This window comes from Tachypleus tridentatus, chromosome 3, assembly GCF_004210375.1.
Source record: "Tachypleus tridentatus isolate NWPU-2018 chromosome 3, ASM421037v1, whole genome shotgun sequence".
NCBI classification, from domain to species: Eukaryota; Metazoa; Arthropoda; class Merostomata; order Xiphosura; family Limulidae; genus Tachypleus; species Tachypleus tridentatus.
The window spans coordinates 21,366,117-21,389,151 of record NC_134827.1 but is presented as its reverse complement, the minus strand read 5'-3'; the positions used below and the strand labels follow the sequence as shown (position 1 = coordinate 21,389,151).

The 23,035-nt window shown below is 34.6% G+C and overlaps 1 protein-coding gene across 1 annotated transcript in view; it reads left to right on the top strand.

The window, feature by feature from the left end:
- The window catches only part of LOC143246510 (solute carrier family 23 member 2-like), a 392,872-nt gene that overhangs the window by 172,012 nt on the left and 197,825 nt on the right, over window positions 1-23,035 (top strand). The window lies entirely within an intron of this gene.

The following is a 23,035-nucleotide window of genomic DNA, read 5'->3' as shown; positions in this document are numbered from 1 at the left end:
GCAATGATTTTTAATTTTAGTTCGGAGACAAAGATAAGTTTGTTAGGCTTATGACAGAACTACCTTAACTAGAACTGAGAAACGCCTTAAATAATTTAGACACCAGGTATCATTATCTCATAACGAGGTTGGTCCCTATTGTCTGTCATATAAAACAGTATATAATTTATAAAAGTGTTCCTTCTAGGGTTAAGTTATAGTTATTTAAATTAGAAATTAAATATGAAACAAAATTTGGGTAAAATATTTTTAGTATGAATAACATAACTATTATAATTTAATGTATGGAAGTGTTGGAAAGTTTATAATGGCATAAACTTTTGTCATACTGTTGGTGTTTTTTTTTTTTTTTTTCTTATAGGAAAGTCATATTGGGTGACTGCTGAGTCCAACGAGGGGAATCGAACCCTTGATTTTAACCTTGTAAATCCATATACCTACAGCTGTACTAGCGAGAGGCTTGTCTTGTTGTTGTGCCACGGAAGAGGGGAGGCAAACATATATGATTACCCCTTGTAAAAAAAACAACAAGAACAAATATACAAAAATCATAAGCGTATAAAGTTTTAGGCTATGTTTATTTTGTACAAATGTCATTCCTTCGAGCGACATATCTACCGAATTTGGACATGATCACACAATACTTGTAAATATAAAACATATATGACTTTGTAAAAAATATTTGAACTCACTAAAACATTTTAACCATAAAGTAATGACGAAAACCTTAAATCACTATATTACAGTCAATCCATAAACTATTCATGTAAATTAGCTTATTCTGGCCAAGATTTAAGTATAATATTTATATCACTTTTGTCTATTTTTGTAGAACAATTTCTATTCGTCACTTCAGCTTGTTCTTCATTTGTAAACTATTCTTTGTGTTTTATAAACTATTATCAATTAGTGTAAAATAATTTGACATACTTATGCCTGAACAATGTTATTCATTATCAGAATACGTAGTGACATTTCAATCTGTGAGATTTAAAGGTTAACTTTAACGTTTTTGTATTCTTTGAGCACTCATATTCCATTTTAACCTAAACGTTTTGTATTCTTTGAACACTCATATTCCATTTTAACCTTAACGTTTTTGTATTCTTTGAACACTCATATTCCATTTTAACCTAAACATTTTTGTATTCTTTGAACACTCATATTCCATTTTAACCTAAACATTTTTGTATTCTTTGAACACTCATATTCCATTTTAACCTAAACATTTTTGTATTCTTTGAACACTCATATTCCATTTTAACCTAAACATTTTTGTATTCTTTGAACACTCATATTCCATTTTAACCTAAACATTTTTGTATTCTTTGAACACTCATATTCCATTTTAACCTTAACATTTTTGTATTCTTTGAACATCGTATTTCATTTTAACCTAAATGCGTTCAATCTTAGGCTCTTTACCTTAGGAAAGATAATGAATTGTTGGAAAGAGTTTCAGAGGGGTTACTATAATGATGCCAAAGTGGGGTTGTCATATGAGAGTGATTAAGATCCTAAAACTGTTTTCTCTTAAAAAAACAGTTCGAGGAAAACTTACTGAAATATTTAAGATTGTAAAGGAACTGATTATGTTGATGCATCAATATTTGTCTAACTTAAAAAGAGCATTTTAGAAGTAGAGATCATAGATGTATAATTAAGCAAGGTAGGAGCCATTTTCGGGTAAGACATTTTTATTTTTCAAATAGGGAGGGTGACCTATGAAATGGGTTGCATTCAGATGTTGTTTAGGCAATAAATGTAACAATACAATTTACAAATAATTTTAGTTGACTTAGAGGATGGGATACCCAAGTGAATCAACAGGTTCCTTGTTGTCCCTAAATATTATGTTATGTTATAACATTCTATTAGTGTTTTGTGCATTTTTTGTGATGCCTATTGAAAACCACTGTCGTGGTTTATGATACACGTTTGTTCGAGTCATCGATAATTCATAGCTGTAAACACTTTGATAATCACCAATTGTCGCTATGCCAGACAAGGCCTAACTATTATTCTAATTTATTTTAAAACTGGCCAAGCGTGTTAAGGCGTGCGACTCGTAATCTGAGGGTCGCGGGTTTGCATCCCCGTCGCGCCAAAATCCCGCTATTCTTTGGTAAAAGAGTAGCCCAAGAGTTGGCGGTGGGTGGTGATGACTAGCTGCCTTCTCTCTAGTCTTACACTGCTAAATTAGAAACGGCTAGCACAGATAGCCCTCGAGTAGCTTTGTGCGAAATTCCAAAAACAAATAAACAGACAAATGAAAATATATTCAACATATTTGTAAAATAAAACTTGGTTAAAAGTGGTTTGACTATCCACAGAATATTCAAATGGAATCTGTACTGCAGTTAAGGACTGGTTTAAAAGTATGCACTTGTAAGTTTTGTATTACAACAGTGACGGCTCGTTAGAACAGGCAATGTCTCCTCAACGGTTTTGAACAAATAAAATGTTTCTTTTTATATTAGTACTTAAAGTTTACTTGTCTTGGGCGTAATATTGATGACTAACTGCATTTTTTGTATCAAAACATTCAAAACTTTTCTAGTTATAATCTAGATTATTCATTGAGGTGGCATCTTCCGGTGAGAGGCACAGAACAGTTGTGCCTCTCGGCTACTTTTTATCTCTGCAAATTCTTTATACTTGAAACAGAAACAGCCGATAGGGCCCAAGCCTTTTTATCGTGCTTAACGAGGGTTTCTAGGCTGATTGCCACATTTAATATAGTCATTCAGAATGTAAACATGAAAAAAAACATTGAAAATCATTCTGAAAAACGTTTACACCAAGAAAAGGGCGCAGGCCTCACAAGATTGTGGTGCTCGAGAGGCATTACAAATTTGATGTTTTTATAATTATTCGGTGCTTCATAATATAAAGAAGTAAAAGTGATGTTTAATAAATTATGTGTAGTGACTTTGTCTTAAAAGTGCGACAATTTTTATTTTAATTTGGAAATTATATCGTGTTTTAAAATATTGTTTGGTTTTTTGTTTTTGAATTTCGCACAAAGCTACTCGAGGGCTATCTGTGCTAGCCGTCCCTAATTTAGTAGTGTAAGACTAAAGGGAAGGCAGCTAGTCATCACCACCCACCGACGACTCTTGGGCTACTCTTTTACCAACGAATAGTGGGATTGACCGTCACATTATACACCCCTACGGCTGAAAGAGCGAGCATGTTTGGCGCGACGGGGATGCGAACCCGCGACCCTCAGTTACGAGACGCACGCCTTAACACGCTTGGCCATGCCGGGCCTTTCTTTATCAAAATGATTATTTTGATCTAAATATTCCACAAACACTACTGTTATTTCTATTAGAAATATTTAAAAATAATTAAATGTATTAGTTTGAGAATAGTTTCTTTGCAAAAATTATTTGTAATTTAACAACATACTCAGAAAGGTATGTTTCGGTTGTTGTTAAGTACATAACTACTAAATGATTATTTGTACTGTACCCAACCATAGGTATCGAAACACGATTTTTAGCTTTGAAAGCTTGTAAACTTTCCGCTGAGTGGCTTGGGTCAGCCCAGGGTATTTCGTCACATCATCTTTGACTCAGTATATATAATTACATAACTGATTTAAGGAAATTATTCACTAAGTAAACAACAAAGTTTCAATATTAAGGCGTATTTCACGTGATGAAATATCATTCCTATTACATTATTACAATCTTTTGCACTTTCTGACAAGCTAAAGAATTTTACTAATATCTAAATATTTCTTCCGCTAAGTTGAGTACAATTAATTATTTGTCATTCGTTTTCTAACAGTCTAGCAGTGAACAACAAGACTGTATAGGTGTTAAAATGTATGTTTGTTTTTTTGTTTTGAATTTCGCGCAAAGCAGCTAGTCATTACCAACCACCACCAATGCCTGAGCTGCTCTTTTACCAACAAATACTGAGGTTTACCGACACTTTATCACGTCCCCACGGCTAAAAGGGCGAAAAATGTTTGGTGTGACGGAGATTCGAACCTGCGACCTTCAGATTACGAGTATAATTGCAATTCTATATTCAACGAGAAGCAAAACTATCTTGTTCAGTAAATATAACTAATCGTTATACCTGATTAAATACGTTATCAAAAATATGCAAATAAGCTAATGAGTGTCGATATAAAATGACATATCCGTAAAATAAATGTACACAAGTATGGTTGTCCTGACACTAGTTTGCTGGTTCACCAGTTTTTCAGAATAATTGATGAAGTTGATTAAGGTTAAAAATAGGTATTCAAATAAATAAATATCATTATTTTATTCATTTTTACTTTAATTCTGATTTGCAAACGAATAAAACGATTTACCGAGTTAATGTAGCTCACAGTACAAGAGTCGTTGTTCGAAGAGGTTACTAATATGAACAGCGTTCTAACCATACTTATGCCTGCGGCCTGGCATGGCCAGGTGGGTTAAGGCGTTCGACTCGTAACCTGAGGATCGCGGGTTCGAATCCTTGTCGCACCAAACATGCTCGCCCTTTCAGCCGTTGGAGCGTTATAATGCGACGGTTAACCCCACTATTCGTTGGTAAAAGAGTAGCCCAAAAGTTGGCGGTGGGTGATAATGACTAGCTGCCTTCCCTCTAGTCTTACACTTCTCAATTAGGGATGGCTAGCGCAGATAGCCCTCGTGTAGCTTTGCGCGAAATTCAAAAACAAACAAACTTATGTCTACCGGATCCCAGCCGATCTAATAACCCCTGGTACTGGGTAATGGTTCCAGCAGATAAAATATGGTTGACAGTTTCTTATATATTCTTCTTTGTTTTCACTTATACCTTCTCAAAATAGCAATATTACTTCAGTTGGCTTGAAGAACTAAGAAACGCAAGTATATTGACTGAACGAACTAGATAAGTAGAACAAATTGACAAAAGTAATGCCATAATAATTCAAAAAAAATTCTGCTCTATGATTCCTATAGTTTAGTGAGTTGGTTCTTGAGTTCATCATTCCTTCCTCCATTACGTTAGAGTGACTTGATTTGTGGTTAAAGAAAGTATCATTACAGTGTTAAGTGATGAAGTGAAAACGTACTCGGTGAGATGTAATATAGGACAAATCATTGTCAGTTTAGGAGCTATTTTTAACCCCAGTGGCTCAGCAGTAGGTCTGCGGACTTATAACGCTAAAAACCGGGTTTCGATACCCGTGGTGGGCAGAGCCCATTGTGTAGCTTTCTGCTTAATTCAAAAACAACAATATAGGAGCTATTTTTAAGTTACGATAAGTTGATATTGTTCTGTGAAACATATAATTTGTTCATGTGTTATTTGAAGAACACAACTAAACAAATAAAAAATCGGATCTCTGAAATTTGAAATAAATAAAAAAAGATCTTTTATCTTCTACAAACCGTTAGTGATTTGCAGAATTCTTGCAAAGGAATAAAACTTTTCTTTTATATGCTGGTGGATATCAGAGCAATCAATAGATGATATAACTTTGCATGTATGTCATTTCAGACTTTCTCGACAAATCGATTAGCTCTTTTTAGCTCAAAGTAGTGTTTCAGATCATGTAAAATCATAGACGTTCGAACTGGGGGGTGGGTGTACTGACGATCGGAGGCACCTTATTTGCTATGCTACAACGTATCCATTGAATCTAAAACTGAAACGTTTCAAGTATGCGCAAGTCTCTATTCCTCATTCAAAGGGGCACTTAACTACCGGGTCAAAATGGGAGGACTCGTGTCCCTGGTTCCTATGTTTATGGGTCAAACATTGTAGTGCTGAATTCGATGTAGTATTCTATATATTGTGTCATAAAGTATTCGTGTTAAATATAAGAAATCATACGTATATTTCTATTTTTTTGAGCCTTCTAGTAGCGCAGTGATATGTCTGTGGACTCACATCGTTAGAAACCTTGTTTCGATACCTGTGATGGGCAGAGCACATATAGCCCATCGTGTAGTTTTGCGCTTAATTTTAAACAAACAAAAATATTATTTCAAACTATTTTACTGTAAGAGAAATGCCCTAATGTTCTAATATAACTTGGAGTAAAGGTGTTGACAAAAAGACAAACATTTTTACAGAGACCGTTGTTTAATTCTCATCTGTAAAAGAGGAATAGTAGCCATTGCTTAATCCTTTTCTTGATATTCTTAAATTCAATCTGTGAGTTTTAAGTTAATCGAACGAAGCAACGAATTCACTTTCTTTCTAAGGTTTGTTTGGTTTGTTTTTGAACTTCACGCAAACCTAGACGAGAGCTATCTGCGCTAGCCATCTCTAATTTAGCAGTGTAAGACAAGAGGGAAGGCAGCTAGTCATCACCACCCACCACCAACTCTTGGGCTACTTTTTTACCAACGAATAGTGAGATTGACCGCACATTATAACGCCCTCACGGCTGAAAGGGCGAGCATGTTTGGATAAAACTAATTTACGAAAACGACAAACTCAGTTTACTGAAGTCGACTTTGTTCCATTTGTTCCTATTGTTACGTGTATGTGTACCAGACACGTGAATCGAAGACAATTAAACCATTGTAAAATTCCTTCCAGCTATGAATCATGACGCTGATTAAAGATTTGAAAGTTGGCGAACAAACCAGGAATTAACTGTGATGAACAATAACATTATTAAACCTGACATGAAGCAAGATTTGAAACTTGACAAACAACAAAAGTTAAATCTTAACAAAGTCCAAATTTTAAAACTTGACATATAGTACATTAAGCATATTTTACTGGTAATCCTACAGTTAAAGTTAACAATTAATGCAAGTATAAAAAATTTACCAACAAGCCAGATGTGTAATTTTAAATATATGAGGCTTTTAAGTATTTCAGAAGCCTTGCATGTAACGAGGGAAAACAATAACTTTTATACTTCTGAAAGGTTTACTGTGTTAAATTTGGAAATATGAGACCAAAAAAGGAACATTGTCAAATGCTACGAAACGAGTAACAATTGGCAAAACGTCCATGCACTTCAAAGGATTATGGAGTGAATCTTGAAAATAAGAGCTAGAAAAGAATGTCACGAACTTTTCCTGCTGAAAACTGGTCATTTTACATAACAAAATAAAATCAACATTGCGAGAAACTATAGCTTGTTGGTTGTTGTAGGTTTTATGGCACAAAGCACCAGGGCTGTGTGCGTTTGTTTGTTTTGAATTTTTGAGCAAAGCTATACGAGGGCTCTCTGCGCTAGCCGTCTCTACTTGGTCTACTTTTTTTTTACCAACGAATAGTGGGATTGACCGTCACATTATAACACCCACAAGGATGAAAGGGGCGAGTATGTTTAGTGTGACAGGGATTCGAACCCGTGACCCCCATGTTACGAGTGGATCACAGACCGTCTGCGTTATAACAATTTGTGTTAGTTTCAATTTCACACAAACTTCCAAAAGGCGGGTATGTTCGGAAGGACGGGGACTCGAATCCACGTCCCACAAAATGCGAGTTAAGCATACTAGCAACTCAACCATGAATGCAGTTTGTAAGCCACCTACATAGTACATAAATGGTTGTAGAAAAAAAGTATAATACGAAATAAGTATCGATATATTGTCATAGACGCGTGTTACAGGGACTATAGGAAATTTTGTTGTTTGGTGCATTAGTACCACGTTTATTGAATATATAAACAATTTTCTGTCAGACTTTTGGCAGTATCTACTATATTTGATACTTTGTAGAATTTCTACTTATTTTCATAGTGACTTTTTTGCGTTAGAGAGTTCAACCATTTTTCTTACATCGTAAATCTGAACTTAATTCTAATGAGCAATTGTTTGACGATTCATTCCGCGACTGAATACAATTTAAATACTTAATACTTCGTTCGTAACTTTGTCGAACAATATAAAATATAGCAATAAAAAATTGTCATTGTATTTTACAGTTAAGAATCGTAAGAAAAAGACACACTTCCCTCTCGCTCATGCGCGAAATTCAATTACGTGGTACACAATCAATACAATTTTGCAGAATTGCTTTTACCGTTTTCAGATGTGTGTATTTATTTTTAAGCCATGTTCCTTGTAATATACAGCGGTAAGAGGTTTAAACAGTATTTCATATTATATAATAATAGCATACGAGTATTGTACATCTTAATATTTAATACACCATTTACAGTTACGTTTTAATTTATTTTCAGATTTAAAAATTGTCTTTTTAAACAGGTTCGGTTATGTGCTACTGAAATATTTGAAGCAATGATAATCAAAGTGTGCACGTAATGCGCTTCGAAGAAGAAACAGTAATCATCGGGTGAACTCCATGTGGTTTTTTTTGGAAATTCATACGATATCTGGAAACTGGATAAAAGTATAGAAATCTTACGATTCAATTAGGGTATCCATTTGTTATCAAATCACCTCAGGAATTGACAGCTATATAAAATATATACACTGCTGGCCCAAATCTTAAGGCTAATGAACACAGAAAAAAATGCATTTTGCGTTGTTAGACTCAACCACTTATTTGAGTAGAGCTTCAAAAGATGAAAATAAGAAAAGGGAAAATTAAAAAAAAAACCTTTTAGCATTTGAAAGGGAAACTGTGAACACTATGAAATTAGCCTAAATACCAGCTGGTCAAAAGTTTAAGACCATACCAAAAGAAATCCTAAACAGGGTAGGAAATGCCCAACAAGAGGTCTCATTAGTGAGTTGCATGGCCTTCTTTGCGAATAACTGCAAACATTCGCTTTGGCATGGTCAATATAAATATTGGCAGAAGGCTGGCTCCAAGTGGTGAAGATCATGCACTGTTTGGAATTGACGTCCATTTCTACAGACTTCCCTTGCCATCCACCCCAAACATTTTCAGTGCGGTTCAGTTTGAGCGAACACGCTGGACGGTCCAAAAGATTCACGTTGTTCGCCATGAAAATGTCCTTTGTCCTGCAGGCATTGTGAATTGCAACGTTGTCCTACTGAAAGATCCAGTCATTTCCATACAAGCGAGTGCCTTCAGTCAAAAAGGACAAAAAGGATGCTCTCTCCAACATACCAGTGTAGCCATCTGCTGTTTAACGCCCTGTATATCCTGAAGCTTCATTGTTCCATGAAAGAAGAAAGCACCCCAGTTCATGATGGAACCTCCTCCACTGTGTCGTGTATAAAATATTTCCGGTGGGATATCCGTATCGTGCCAGTAACGTTGGAAGCCATCTGGACCATCCAGGGTGATTTTTTATTACCAGAGAACAAAACCATCTTCCACTTTTCTGCGTCCCATGTTTGGTGCTTCTCAGCAAAGTTTAACCGAGCTGTTACATGGTGTGGAAGGAGGCGTGGCTTTTGAAGACGTTTACGGTTTTTAAAACCTTTCTCTCGTAGATGCCGTCTTATTGTTCTTGAGCTGTATTCTGTGTTCGTAGAGGCCTTAATCTGGTTCGACAATCGGCTGGTGTCTCGCCGGACAACCCGTCGAATCCTTCTGCTTAACGCCGGCGAAATTTTCTTGGGCCGATCACTTGAAATTCTCGTTCCATATCCCTCAGGGTCTTTTAAGAAATTTGGAATAGCAGTTTTCCTATGTCCAATCTCACCAGCAATGGCACGTTGAGAGAGACCTTGCTTTTGCAGCTCGACAATTCTGCCACGTTCAAACTCTGTCAACTTTTCAGCCTTTGCCATGTTTTTACCAAACGTAACACAGGAGATGTCTTGTTTGTTTGTTTTTGAATTTCGCACAAAGCTACTCGAGGGCTATCTGTGCTAGCCGTCCCTAATTTAGCATTGCAAGACTAGAGGGAAGGCAGCTAGTCATCACCACCCACCGTCAACTCTAGGGATACTCTTTTACCAACGAATAGTGGGATTGACCATTACATTATAACGCCCCCACGGCTGAAAGGGCGAGCATATTTGGCGCGACGGGGATGCGAACCCGCGACCCTCAGATTACGAGTCACATGCCTTAACACGCTTGGCCGGCCATGCCGTGCCCCAGGAAATGTCAGTGGGAGATGTTGACAACGTTAATGCTTAAACACAAATGATTAAATTTCGTTACGTGTTTACCGATTAACGCTTCGTTTAAGTATGGTCTTAAACTTTTGACCAGCTTGTTTTCAGGCTAATTTCATAGTGTTTATATTTTTCCTATTAAATGCTAAACAAGTTTTTTATTTTTATTTTCCCTTTTCTCATTGTCATCCTTCGAAGCTCTACTCAAATAAGTGGTTGAGTATAAGAACGCAAAGTGAATATTGTTTCTTTAAGTTTATTGGCCTTAAGATTTTGGCCAGCAGTATAATACTTAAGGCTTACGTACATAATTTTACGCTACGACACGGAGACTTTTTGTGACTTCTAGGATGTTCATGGGATAACTGACGAGTAACAGCATTACTAGAGTATTGTCTCATTTGTTTGGGTTATCGGGTAAGCAGGTTTGCCATATCCAGTATCTTTATCTTGTGGAAAATATCCTTAACATACCCTTACCTAAGTTAGAAGAGAAATGCATTCATGCAATAGTTTCCACAGTGTTCCAAACTATAACCCTCTATCTGGTGTAGATTTGGTTTTATTCGGTATTTTACTGACAATATGTACATTCGTATACATGCTTAAAAGAAATTCAACATAACTGAAGATACAAATTTAGAAAATTTAAATTTTAATCATTACGAATGTTCAAGAGAGAACTTTTGCTCGTAATAGGATTTAAATATTACACACAAACAGTTTCAGTTATATTACGCTGATCTAGCAAAGACTACGTTTCTATGGTAACATAATTGTTAATATATAGCGTCGTCTCTACGCTGATATTAAGTGAGGCGTTACACTTCACGTTCCACATTACAAACGACAGTCAAGTTGTCAATTATTCACGGATATGTGACACTGTTGTTTCAACAAATATTTTAATGCCGTATAATTGGAAACTCTACAGCAGTCATAGTTATAAAATTTATGTACACATGTGTGCAAGAAGGGAGTGTATGTGTGTGCGTGTGTGCGAATTAAATACTTGATATTAAACCACAGAACAAAATTACTTTTGAAAAGGCTTGGATGCACCGTTATGCATTTTTGTATTAGTAAGTGAAATTATAATCCAACGTAACTTGAGTATGCTAATGATGGATTCAGTTTCCCGTGTTGTTATTGCACTGAAGGCTCCTTAAGTTCCATACAAAACATATATTAACCGGAAAAGAAACGTATATCAGGTTTTAGAGTTCGCTAACTATTAACACAAAAGGAAAGGCTATGTACGCTTATTGCAGCTCCAGTCATAAGGCGAAACACAAAAAGTGAAAGACTCAAAGACAGTTAACATGAAAATAAAATTACGTTGTCATACACTCGTTAAGTATCGTAGACAACTGTCACTTCGTGGGAAGACAAACCACCTGAGCCAAATGTTTGTAAATAGTTTTAACTCACAGCATGACAAAATAATGCGTAATTTTTCTGGACAGTGAAAACAAGAGGTTTGTTTGTTTGTTTGGAATTAAACGCAAAGCTACACAATGGGTTCTCTGTGCTTTGCTTACCACGGGGTATCGAAACAAGGTTTCTAGTGTTGTAAGTCCGCAGACATACCGCTATGCCACTGGAGAGTGAAAACAAGCGCTGTTTTCACTTTATAAAGTTTTATTATTTTTCCAATTTTACAAAGTATGCAAAGGAAAACCATATAAACTTCTAACTTTCTTCAATCGTCCGTCGTATAATCATTTAGTCAACGATTACAAGTAAGATAGGCCCGTTAATAATTGGAAATTCGAGAATTTAATGTCAAGTAACGAGTGTAATGATTAAAAAAATAAACGCAAAGATTGTATTACTGCAAAGACCTTGTTCAAGTGATGAAACTACGTAATAACAAGACAAGCACAGCGAGGCTCACAACTGAATAACACGAAACATTGTATTACTGCAAAGACCTTGTTCAAGTGATGAAACTACGTAATAACAAGACAAGCACAGCGAGGCTCACAACTGAATAACATGAAACATTGTATTACTGCAAAGACCTTGTTCAAGTGATGAAACTACGTAATAACAAGACAAGCACAGCGAGGCTCACAACTGAATAACATGAAACATTGTATTACTGCTGTCTCTGTTTCAAACATAGGTAATACGTGATACATAAAACCACACTTTCAAACAGAGGTAATACGTGAAACATAAAACCACACTTTCAAACACAAGTAATACGTGAAACATAAAACCACACTTTCACACGCAGGTAATACATGATACATAAAACCACACTTTCAAACACAGGTAGTACGTGAAACATAAAACCACACTTTCAAACACAGTTAATACGTGATACATAAAACCACACTTTCAAACACAGTTAATACGTGATACATAAAACCACACTTTCAAACACAGGTAATACGTGATACATAAAACCCCACTTTCAAATACAGGTAATGCTTTATCTGAATGCAACTTCGAAACTGGTTGTTAAAGTTGACATATTTGAATAAGGATTGATTGCTATTTTTACTGTAACTTAACTAGAAACGTATAAATTTCAACATAAACAATTACCATAGTTATTTGAATGACAGCAAAAACATCAAAGTGCTACACACATATATATATAACCTTTATGAAATGCTTAAGCAAAGAGAACAATGGATGACTTTCGAGATAACACTATCTCCAGGTTCAACGACAACAGCAGGTTTTACTTTCAAAAAAGATGAACCAGAAGTGGCATTCTTCTTTGCAGATCTAGTTTTTAAAACTCTCTTGATATCTTTTAGTGGATATTCCATTGTGGTCATATCCGTATTGACAGAACATATTGCACTTTAAAATCCTTTGAACTTTACAGTTGCGTGTTAGAGGAGTCATTGGATCCTCTTCTTTGTTCCTCAATACCTCATGTTCCTTTTCTTCACTTTAAAACAGGAAATGTCACGTAAAAAGCAATTGACATTTGTCTAGAAAATGGAAAATATTGATCAAAGAAACGGCAAAAAATACTGAATAATTTCCAAATGCAAAACGATTTTGACGTTTTGTCTTTAGAGAAATGGACACCAAATCTGTAACTATCGTTTCAATATATTATTAATAAGTTTTAAAATTACCTGGAAGTTACATACTTTGGAAATTATCACCTATGTACTCTGGTTAAGTCACAAATTTAGGAAAAAAGTAAAAAAAGTAAAATATTAACTATTTTGACCTACGTTTACCATGAAACATTTTTATAAAGAAATTAATTAAACGTCAACAGCTTTATACAGTATTACCATACAAAACAAAATGACTGTACATCGTTTCTTGACACATTAAAACAAGCACGACCTGCAACATAACAAATACATTACGACTTCATCAGAGCCTTAATGTTGACGAGCATACGAATGAACTGATGGTATTATTAACACTTACAGGAAGCTAATTACGTTATGTTAAAGTTCATGGGTTGTTCATGCGTTTAAAAACTATTGCACGTAAAATATAAAATTGTTGTACAAGCTAACTCTTTACCGACTAACACTGATGCCGATTGTAATTTAGTTTAAATTGGTGGGGAAACGTTTAATAGTAGCGTATCTGAGAAGTATAAATCCCAGTATTCGTGTATTGCTATCAACATATCACTTGGTTACAAACATATGGTTTGTAGCCGAGAGTACGTTATACGAGCAACGATCAAATCTCACTATTTATTTACAGTAACCCAGAGGTTGTGATTGATTCTACTGATTAGACGGTTCTGCAGTTGTTTTTCTGTCTAGAAATGTTTACATGTTCTACAGTAAATCCTGTACGCCGTATCCGAAATTGATATCCATTATTTTTCCCCAATCACACACACATTGCCCACAAAACGTCATATGTACTTTTACATAAATGAATCATCTTCTTTAAAATCGGAACATATTTTGTACACTTAACAAGATGACAACAAGACTGGCTATAGATTTCTTAAGACCAGTCGCGACGTGAGAGTCATATCAATCGCTCTAGAACCCAAACATAACAATTAAAAACTGTTCACAATTTGATCTAAATAAGAGCTTTTGTTAATTCTCGGTTTGTAAAAAAATATCCTAAAGTGGTAGAAAAATTTAGTATTATTTTTGAAATCTGCTAAGCTGGATTATGAAAAATCCGCTATTAAAACTAAAACCACTTTTATAAAGTTTAAATTCGTAGGCCTGTGTATTTCATGTCTCATAATCGAGATATTGATTACAAATTTAGATGGCCCGACACAGTCAGGTGATGAAGGCGCTCGACTCGTAATCTGAGGTTGCGGTTTCGAATCCCCGTCACACTAAACATGCTCGCCGCTTCACCCGTGGGAGCGTTATATCACTGTCAATCCCACTATTCGTTGATAAAAGAGTAACCCAAGAGTTGGCGGTGGGTGGTGATGACTAGCTACTTTCCCTTTAGTTTTACTCTGTTAAGTTAGGGACAGCTAGCGCAGATAGCCTTCGTGTAGCTTTGCAAGAAATTCAAAAACAAACAAATAAATCCACCCGTCCTATCGGAAACAATTGACAATAATCATTTAACATTTTCAGTTAATAAGAATTAGAATCAGTTTTTCTCTCAGTCAGAAGAAATTTTGCTAAATAATTTCATCTATATACACTTTTTTAGAAAAATTATTTAGTCAACCATTTCTTTCACGTTGACAATTTTAATTAATTATTATAAAACCTATTAGTTAGTTATCACCATTAGATTCCACCTAGGAACCTAGGATAGGGCCGCAATCGCTTGCGGATTCTTCAACAAGTATTTAAGTGAGTATGTTGTTAGCCCACTGCACCGACACGTCTCTAATTTAGCAGTGTAAGACTAGGGGGAAGGCAGCTTGTCATCACCACCCACCGCCAACTCTTGGGCTACTCTTTTACCAACGAATAGTGGGATTGACCGTCACATTATAACGCCTCCACGGCTGGGAGGGCGAGCATGTTTGGCGCGACGCGGGCGCGAACCCGCGACCCTCGAATTACGAGTCGCACGCCTTACGCGCTTGGCCATGCCAGGCCATAAAACCTATTAAACACTTTAATAGGTAAAAGTTATTCACGTTAGGATACCAACATGAAATTTGCAAAATACATTGTAGAATACTGTTATAAATGTTTCTAATATGTAGTAACTTTTAACATTTATAAATTGAAATTAACTGATTGTATAACTCAATGTAAAGCAGGATAAAAATCTTAGAATCTGTGAAGGTCGCTCGTAAATAATAATAATAATAATAATAAAAACAACCGGGCAACAGGATTCGTACTTTGTGATCAATATTTGTGTTAATATGATCTATAAGTTTCCAATTTTGACAGTTGTTGTCATAAGCAGTCGTACTGTTTCATTGTTCTCGCAGCTGTTTCTTCGACTACTGAACATTGCACTAAAATTCTAATATTGACTGCCAATATGTAGGCACGAGCGTTCTAACAGATGTTTGGTGCGTTACTGTTATGCCCTCTAATCGCGTGACTTTTACTATAGAAATACGTTGCTCGTATCTGTGTATTTTTTTTTACGTTTTTTTTCACTTAGTAGCGCAACTTTTACCTGAGAAAGACTCAGTTAGATGTTTTAAAATAAAGTGTTTATAAATATAGTTGTGAAAGACTATCGGTATAGAGGGTAGACAAAAATCATTAGGATTTTTTGTGGGTTCAACAGAAGAAAACTTGTACTGCAAGCTGTTAACTAGTTAAAACAGTTAAACACACTGTTTCATGAGATGAAACAAACAATGATTGTCTTATTGTAGACCAATCAATTTATATCAAAATAAACAGTGTTTGTCTCACTGTAGACCAGCCAATTTATATTGAAATAAATATTGTTTATCTTATTGTAGACCAATCAGGTTATATTGAAACATTGTTTGACATATTGTAAACCAATAAGGATATATTGTGCTGTTGTAGAATCAGATTTCATAAACAGTAGTACTCTGTGTAAGCCGAGCAGTTATGAAAAGGATGGGAGTTTTGGAAAACAAGTCAAATAGAAACGAAAAAACTGCATTGCAGTGGATAGGACTTACAGCAAACAAGTCAGATAAAAGTGAAAAACTATATTATAATGGATAGAACGTATAGGAAACAAGCCAAATTGGAGGAAAAAAAAGAATATATTATAATTGATATGGTTTACGGTAAACAAGCCAAATGGGAAAGAAGATAATAAGTTGATCAGAAAGTATTAAAGAATGGCATCCTGTTACGAATAATATAAACAAGATAGACTTTTCTTAATGGCTGATTGAATTATCACGTGAACACAAAAGACCCAAGTCTAGTTCTACCAGACAGTGGTAAGCTGTAGCGTCAGACATACACACGTTAATCAAGAATAACATACATATTTATATCGGAGAGGAGATATTTATTTAATAACTTTGAAAATGAAGAAGGAAGTTTGTCCCATTTAAAACTTTCATGGAAAGGAAGTGCTCTTTTAAAGTGCTAATTTTTCTATTTAAGAAAGTTCATATTTACTAACCGAAAGAGACATATAAAAAAAGCCTGTCTCAAAAACAGCCAAGTGTTTAAACACGCTAAACGAAAGAGATGCCCCATAATTCTACGTGGATAAAAGTCTGACTTTTCTAAGAGCTGACAAATGCTAAATGAAAGAGACACAAAAGGATACCTTAATTCCCTAAAGGCAACCAGATTCTAAAAGATAAGATGCTCCAAACCTTACAAATATGGAAATCTTACTTTTGTCACGGTTGCTAAGCATTTAAAGATGCGATACGAAAGAGACACCTTAAACCTTACAAATATGAAAATATTACTTTTGTTGGGGTTGCTAAGTATTTAAAGATGCGACACGAAAGAAACGCTCCAAACCTTTGAAATACAAAAATCTGACTTTTGTTACAGTGAAAATTATTTAAATATGTTAAATGGAGTCTGTGTTTTCTTATAGCAAAGCCACATCAAGGTATCTGCTGAATTCACCGAGAGGAAAAGTGAAAGAGATACTCCATAACATTACGACTATTAAATACTCGCTGGATAGTTGTTTGTTTACCAAGAAAAAAACACCAATAAAACACGTCGGCTCTTTTTTCATTACTAGAATGACATTTACAGTTTTTCTAATGTTAAGCAATAGTAAGCAATAGACAGTGAAACGTTTTCGACATAGATAAACTTAATATAACATAATAAATTATTAAATTATTTGAAGTGAGTAAACATATGCAAGATTAATGACATTTTCTAGAAAATCAGAAAACATATGAATGTTATAAAACTCATTCGATGAATTCTGGTTGCACGAAACAATCGTGTACTCTCCCAATATTGAATCTTCTATTTTCACTTTCTGATTTTTGCATATTCTAGTTTTTTATCTTATTTGCCTATTCTCATTAATTATCTACGTATTTCTTTTCTCAGAATTCTACTTTATATTTCATCTGATTTTCTCTTATTTGTATCTAGTGCATCTTATGTTTTTCACTTTTCTATTTTCTCCTGAGCCGCTTATCTTCAGTGAAGTGAGTTCCTGTTTTCAGTGAATCTTCTTCAATATTCTGATACTCAGAAATGGTAGCATTTCAATAAACACATTGGGTTTTGCATTGCCTGCTACATAATTTAAATATACGAAATGTATTATAGAAGATTCTGTAAAACTTTCACTTGAGTAACAGACAATATCTGAAAGACAAACTGTACTGCGTAGTCAAAGTTGATGTTTTGTGAAAAGAAACGGGTACTAGAAATGCGGTTGATTTAAAGGTTGCACACGTGAAATTTGTGACTGAAAACTAATTTAGTGTTTAGAAAGTTTGGGGAAATAATATGATTAGAATGACACTTTAACACGTGTTTTAGTAACTTTTTTAAGTTGCCTAGTGGTTAGAATTCTTGACACACGATCTGACGGTCATTAGATCGAACACCTTCAATCAAACATACTTGTCATATCAGCCGCAGAGGCGTTAAAACGTCACTGTATTTTTCACTTTACGGTAGTATAAAAGTACTCCAAGCTTTGGCGGTGGGTATTGTTGACTCTCTGGCTTCCCCTGTAGCCATTCATTGCTATATCAGGTAAATTCAAACCATTTGTTTCGAAGTCTAGTTTATTCTTACTTTGAAAGAAATGTTTTCTTATATTATGTTATTTTTACTTTACAAAAGCATGTTACTGAGCATACAAACTTTTGTATTGATAAAAATTGATCAGTCAGTAAAGAAACAAATTACCCGTCCTTATCTTGTCTCCTCTGAGTTCCCGGAGTGTGAATCAAGGATCCATGGTTCACGTCTCGTTTCCGTGAAAACGCGCTACTAAATCTGTGGCAAGAGATGTGTGAGAAAAGTGACAGTAAAATTCTTCTGGTCAGTGAGACACGTATAGTCCAAAAAAAGATAAAATGAATGTAATTAGAGGTTACGACAGTCTTCAGTTTTTACATAGAGTGTATAATAATATTTTGAAGTATTTCATCTTACTAATACTAAAGCAAAATTGCACTTCTATCTCAGAACGGTTGTTACGGGTATTAACATTTTTATTGTTAAGCAGAGAACAAGTGTTAACACTCGTTTTGAGACACATTTTTATTGTTAAGCAGAGAACAAGTGTTAACACTCGTTTTGAGACATATTTTTATTGTTAAGCACAGAACAAGTGTTAACACCCGTTTTGAGACACATTTTTATTGTTAAGCAGAGAACAAGTGTTAACACCCGTTTTGAGACACATTTTTATTGTTAAGCACAGAACAAGTGTTAACACCCGTTTTGAGACACATTTTTATTGTTAAGCAGAGAACAAGTGTTAACACCCGTTTTGAGACACATTTTTATTGTTAAGCACAGAACAAGTGTTAACACCCGTTTTGAGACACATTTTTATTTTAAGTGAGTTTCTCGTTATCAAAAATTGCACTTGTCTCGTTTATCGCCCATAACCTTTATATGTCGAAACATTGGTTTCTTTCTCTCTCTTTATAGACATATATTTTTCTCTCTCTCTGTTATTGCGGTAAAAAAAAAGTAAAAATTTAATATTGTTTCTCTATATTATATTCTTACAGAAAAGGGACATTTTGGGTACAATCACCTTGATGAGTATAGTGGAATGGTTCACAAAAGCCTGAAGTAAAAAAAACAACAACATAAGTGTAGAATACGACGTCTTGATCTAAATATATTTTTTACAACGGGTAGTTATCATCGATTGTACTCATCAAGAATATTTTACTTAAAAATCTACCAAAGAAGCTGTACACACGAATTAAGAAACGAAACCGTTTTCTTTAAAACGCTTCGAACGAAAGCTTTATTTCGGGTTTAATCGTAATTTTAATGATTATTGCGAAAGAATTTAATTAGTAATAAACTGGTGATTAGTTATGAAAACACATAACATAGATAACTGTTGTTACTACACGTAAAATAATATTACGTAAAAACGTAGGAAACAGCAGAGTATATTTACTGTGTCAAAAGTTTGTGCACAAATTACAGCAAACTAGATAAATAAAGTTTATAATAAAGAACATTTGATATTTTGTTCTTCTTATGAATGTATCTCATGAGTGATGAAGATCTGAACCGTGCAGTAAAAGTGTCAGGTTGTTGAAGAAAATAGTTATGTTTACCAACTTGACAGGCTATTCTATCATTCAAAGTTTATCCTAAAAGATATAGATATTTATATAATTGCGATTTAAGTTGAACCCAAATACGCTGTACTTGATAATAAATCAGTAAAAGAAATATTTCCGTATTCGGAGTGATAGACTCTGATAAAGTAAAATTTGTCTGATGAGAGATGAGGTTGTTTAACGTGGGAGTTTACAGTTACTCGAGTTATAATTATTACTTGATACGTTTCTTCTTAAACGTCACAACGAATTAAATGAGCTGTGAAAGTAATAGATCTAATTAAATGCATAGAAACAGAAAAAAACTTACCTCTAACTAAATAACGTTTGCCAGAAACTGTATTTCAATATTTAGTTTTATTTCTAGAACTAGAAAATAGTTCTAGAATTTATAGAAAAGCTCCTCTCAAGCATGTAAAAGGTAACCAACGAAAAGCTGGAAGACAGTTTTATATTGTTGGGTTACTATAGTTAGTATACTATATACATTGGAAATGCAGATATTTCATCAGATTCCTTTTAATTAGTCCATTTTATATTCTGACTTGGTATGGCCAGGTAGTTAAGGCCCTCGGCTCGTAATGTCAGAATCGCGGGTTCGAATCCTCGTCACACCTAACTTGCTCGCCCTATCATCGGAAAGATATTATTACGTTTCTGTCAATCCTACTATTCATTGGGAAGAGAGTAACTCAAGAGTGGTATTGGGTGATGATGAACTAGCTGTTCTCTCTCTAGTATTTCACTGCTAAATTAGAGACGGATAGCGCAGATAGACCTCGAGTATTTTTGCAAGAAACCCTAAATAAAACAAACCATTGTGTATTTCAATTGAATGCATTAAAAATGATAATTGAAACGGAATGAAACGAGACATAAACCTAACTTTTTGTCTACAGTTAATTTTACAAAGTTTTAATATGAGATATATATGTTGTACTCACCACTGGTATCGAAACTCAGGTTTTAGTATTATAATTTTCAAAGTTACTGCTGAACCGTTTAAAGTCAATCTCTGATTTAACAATTAATTTAATGTTTGCTTTTTTAAAACAATAAAGTATAAATAAATTATAAATTCAATATATCATAATTCATATTAGCGGTCCGTTGTTGACATTCAATAATAATCAATTATGATGAAAAATGAAGAAAAATTGAAACAACCTGAACGTAAATAAAAAAATATAAAACACAAAGTAAAATACATCTTAGCTTAGACGATGATTAAATTTAGAATAATTTAAGTGAAGTTTGCTTTGAGTTACTGGGTTCTGCAGTATTACAAATTGAAGGCAAGTCAGGTTTAATTCAAATGTTATTATAGTTAATGACTACATGTGCTTTTCAAGCTAAGCTGAAATAATAATTTGTGTTCAGAAATTTGGTTGACACCAAATGATAGAATTCTCTAGTTCAAAGGGGTGCATTTATTGATTGGTCTGTCATTCTCCACATACAACTCTCTGAATTTGGGTTGATTGACAGGGCAAGCAGAGGTCGCTTCAACCGTTTTTTTTTTTTTTAACACACGAGTTTGTGAGCTAGAGATATAATTTTTAAATATATTATCGGGATAAGACTAACATTTTCGTTTGGGGAAAATAATGTAGAAACAACAGATGCTGTTTGTTATTAAGCACAAATCTACACAGCGTTTCTAGGGTTGTAAGTCCAAAGACATTCCGCTGTGTCAGTAGAGGGCTAATAGATTAAGCCGTACAGAGAAAATCATGAGTCTTCAGAGCTTCTTTTGATAGCTGCTGTTACCAGATGAAATTACGTGTCCAGGTGTGCTTGTATAGCGTTTCATTCTTTACACTGAGGGTCACGAAACATCTGTATGCTGAACCTCCAACACTTGGAATATTGTAAAAGTTTTTTGAATTGTTATTTGTGTACTTAACGAGATGGCTTTAAATATATTGCGACATCTGTTGGTTCTGACAGCTTTGTTTGTTTTAGAAGAAACTCGTATTAAATTACCTGTTGTGTCGGTATTAACCAGCGTTTTTTTTAATGCTGTTTAACAAATATTTTGAAAATATTTAAAGAAGTGTGACCGATCCATGATTAACTCCGAAAAATAATAAAACTAAAGAAACGAGACATAGAAATAAAATTGAATAATAATATTAAATAACTTTGGAATCAACTTCGACATATGCTTCATATGAAGGAAGCATATTCAAAACCTTCATTCCTCCATTAGAAAACACATCAGTTACATTAAACAAAGAAGATACAAATTATATTTGATTTTGAAATAATTATAATACCGACTTGTATAAACCAGGACACGAATTTAATATTAATTTAAAATGATTAAGTAAAGCACTTTGTATATGGATGCTACGGTCACATGTTTTGGTCTCTTCACAAAATGAACATCAACTTATCAACACGAAATAGATGAAAACCTATGAATGTCCTCGTGCTTTCTCCGACAACTTTCCGACAAAACAATAACGTTAGTAATAATCTTCGAAACCAAATCTAACAATCACCTCTCAGTTAAGGAAATCCAAACGCAGGGTTAAAAGGGAACGGTTGTTCTGCCCCCTAGTGACACAGCGATGCGTATTCGAACTTCTATTGTTAAAACCGGGTTTCGATATCCTTGGTGGACAGAGCACTGGTAGCCCATGCTGTGGCGTTGTGCTTAATTTCAAACCAAATCAAACCAAACGTACTTCCGAACACCCCTCCCCTATTGGGAAGAACTTTCAACTCTCATCTTGTGCTTTCTTCCTTTAAACAAAACTCCTGATGCTTTAAGTTTTCATTGCTCTTTTTATCTCTCCGGGTTAACCAGTGTGGAGTTGGCGCGCATGCACAGGACTCACAACTCAGAAACAGGTGTGTATGACAATGAAAACCGTCCTAAAATAATAGTACACACTTTCGTCCTTTAATATTCTTTTTTTCACAAACACCCCAACGTATTTTCAGCCTATTTTTAGTTCAAAAGGTTAATGTAAAAATTGAAGGTCTTTTGTTGTTGTTTTTTTTAGCTGCGGCATAGCGGCTCATAAAACAAGCTGTGAGTTTATTTCGCTGTTGTTGTTTCTTTGTCAAGTAAAACAACGTTTAACTGATAGCTCCGTCATCAGGTTTGAGATGTAATTACAGTCTTTGACTCAGGAAATTAATCCATTTCAACTGATAGTTCCGTCATCAGGTTTGAGATGTAATTACAGTCTTTGACTCAGGAAATTAATCCATTTCAACTGATATATTTAACCACGCCCAAGGTCTCATTAATTACTTTAAGATAGTTTAATAAGTAATAAAATCAAGTCGTGAATACGATTAAGTAAAAACTGTAAATGGAGTGATGTCTATATATGTAAAAACGGCTCGTTTGGGTTGAGAAAATATTTTACATAGAAATTCGGTGAACCTGACGATGACCGAA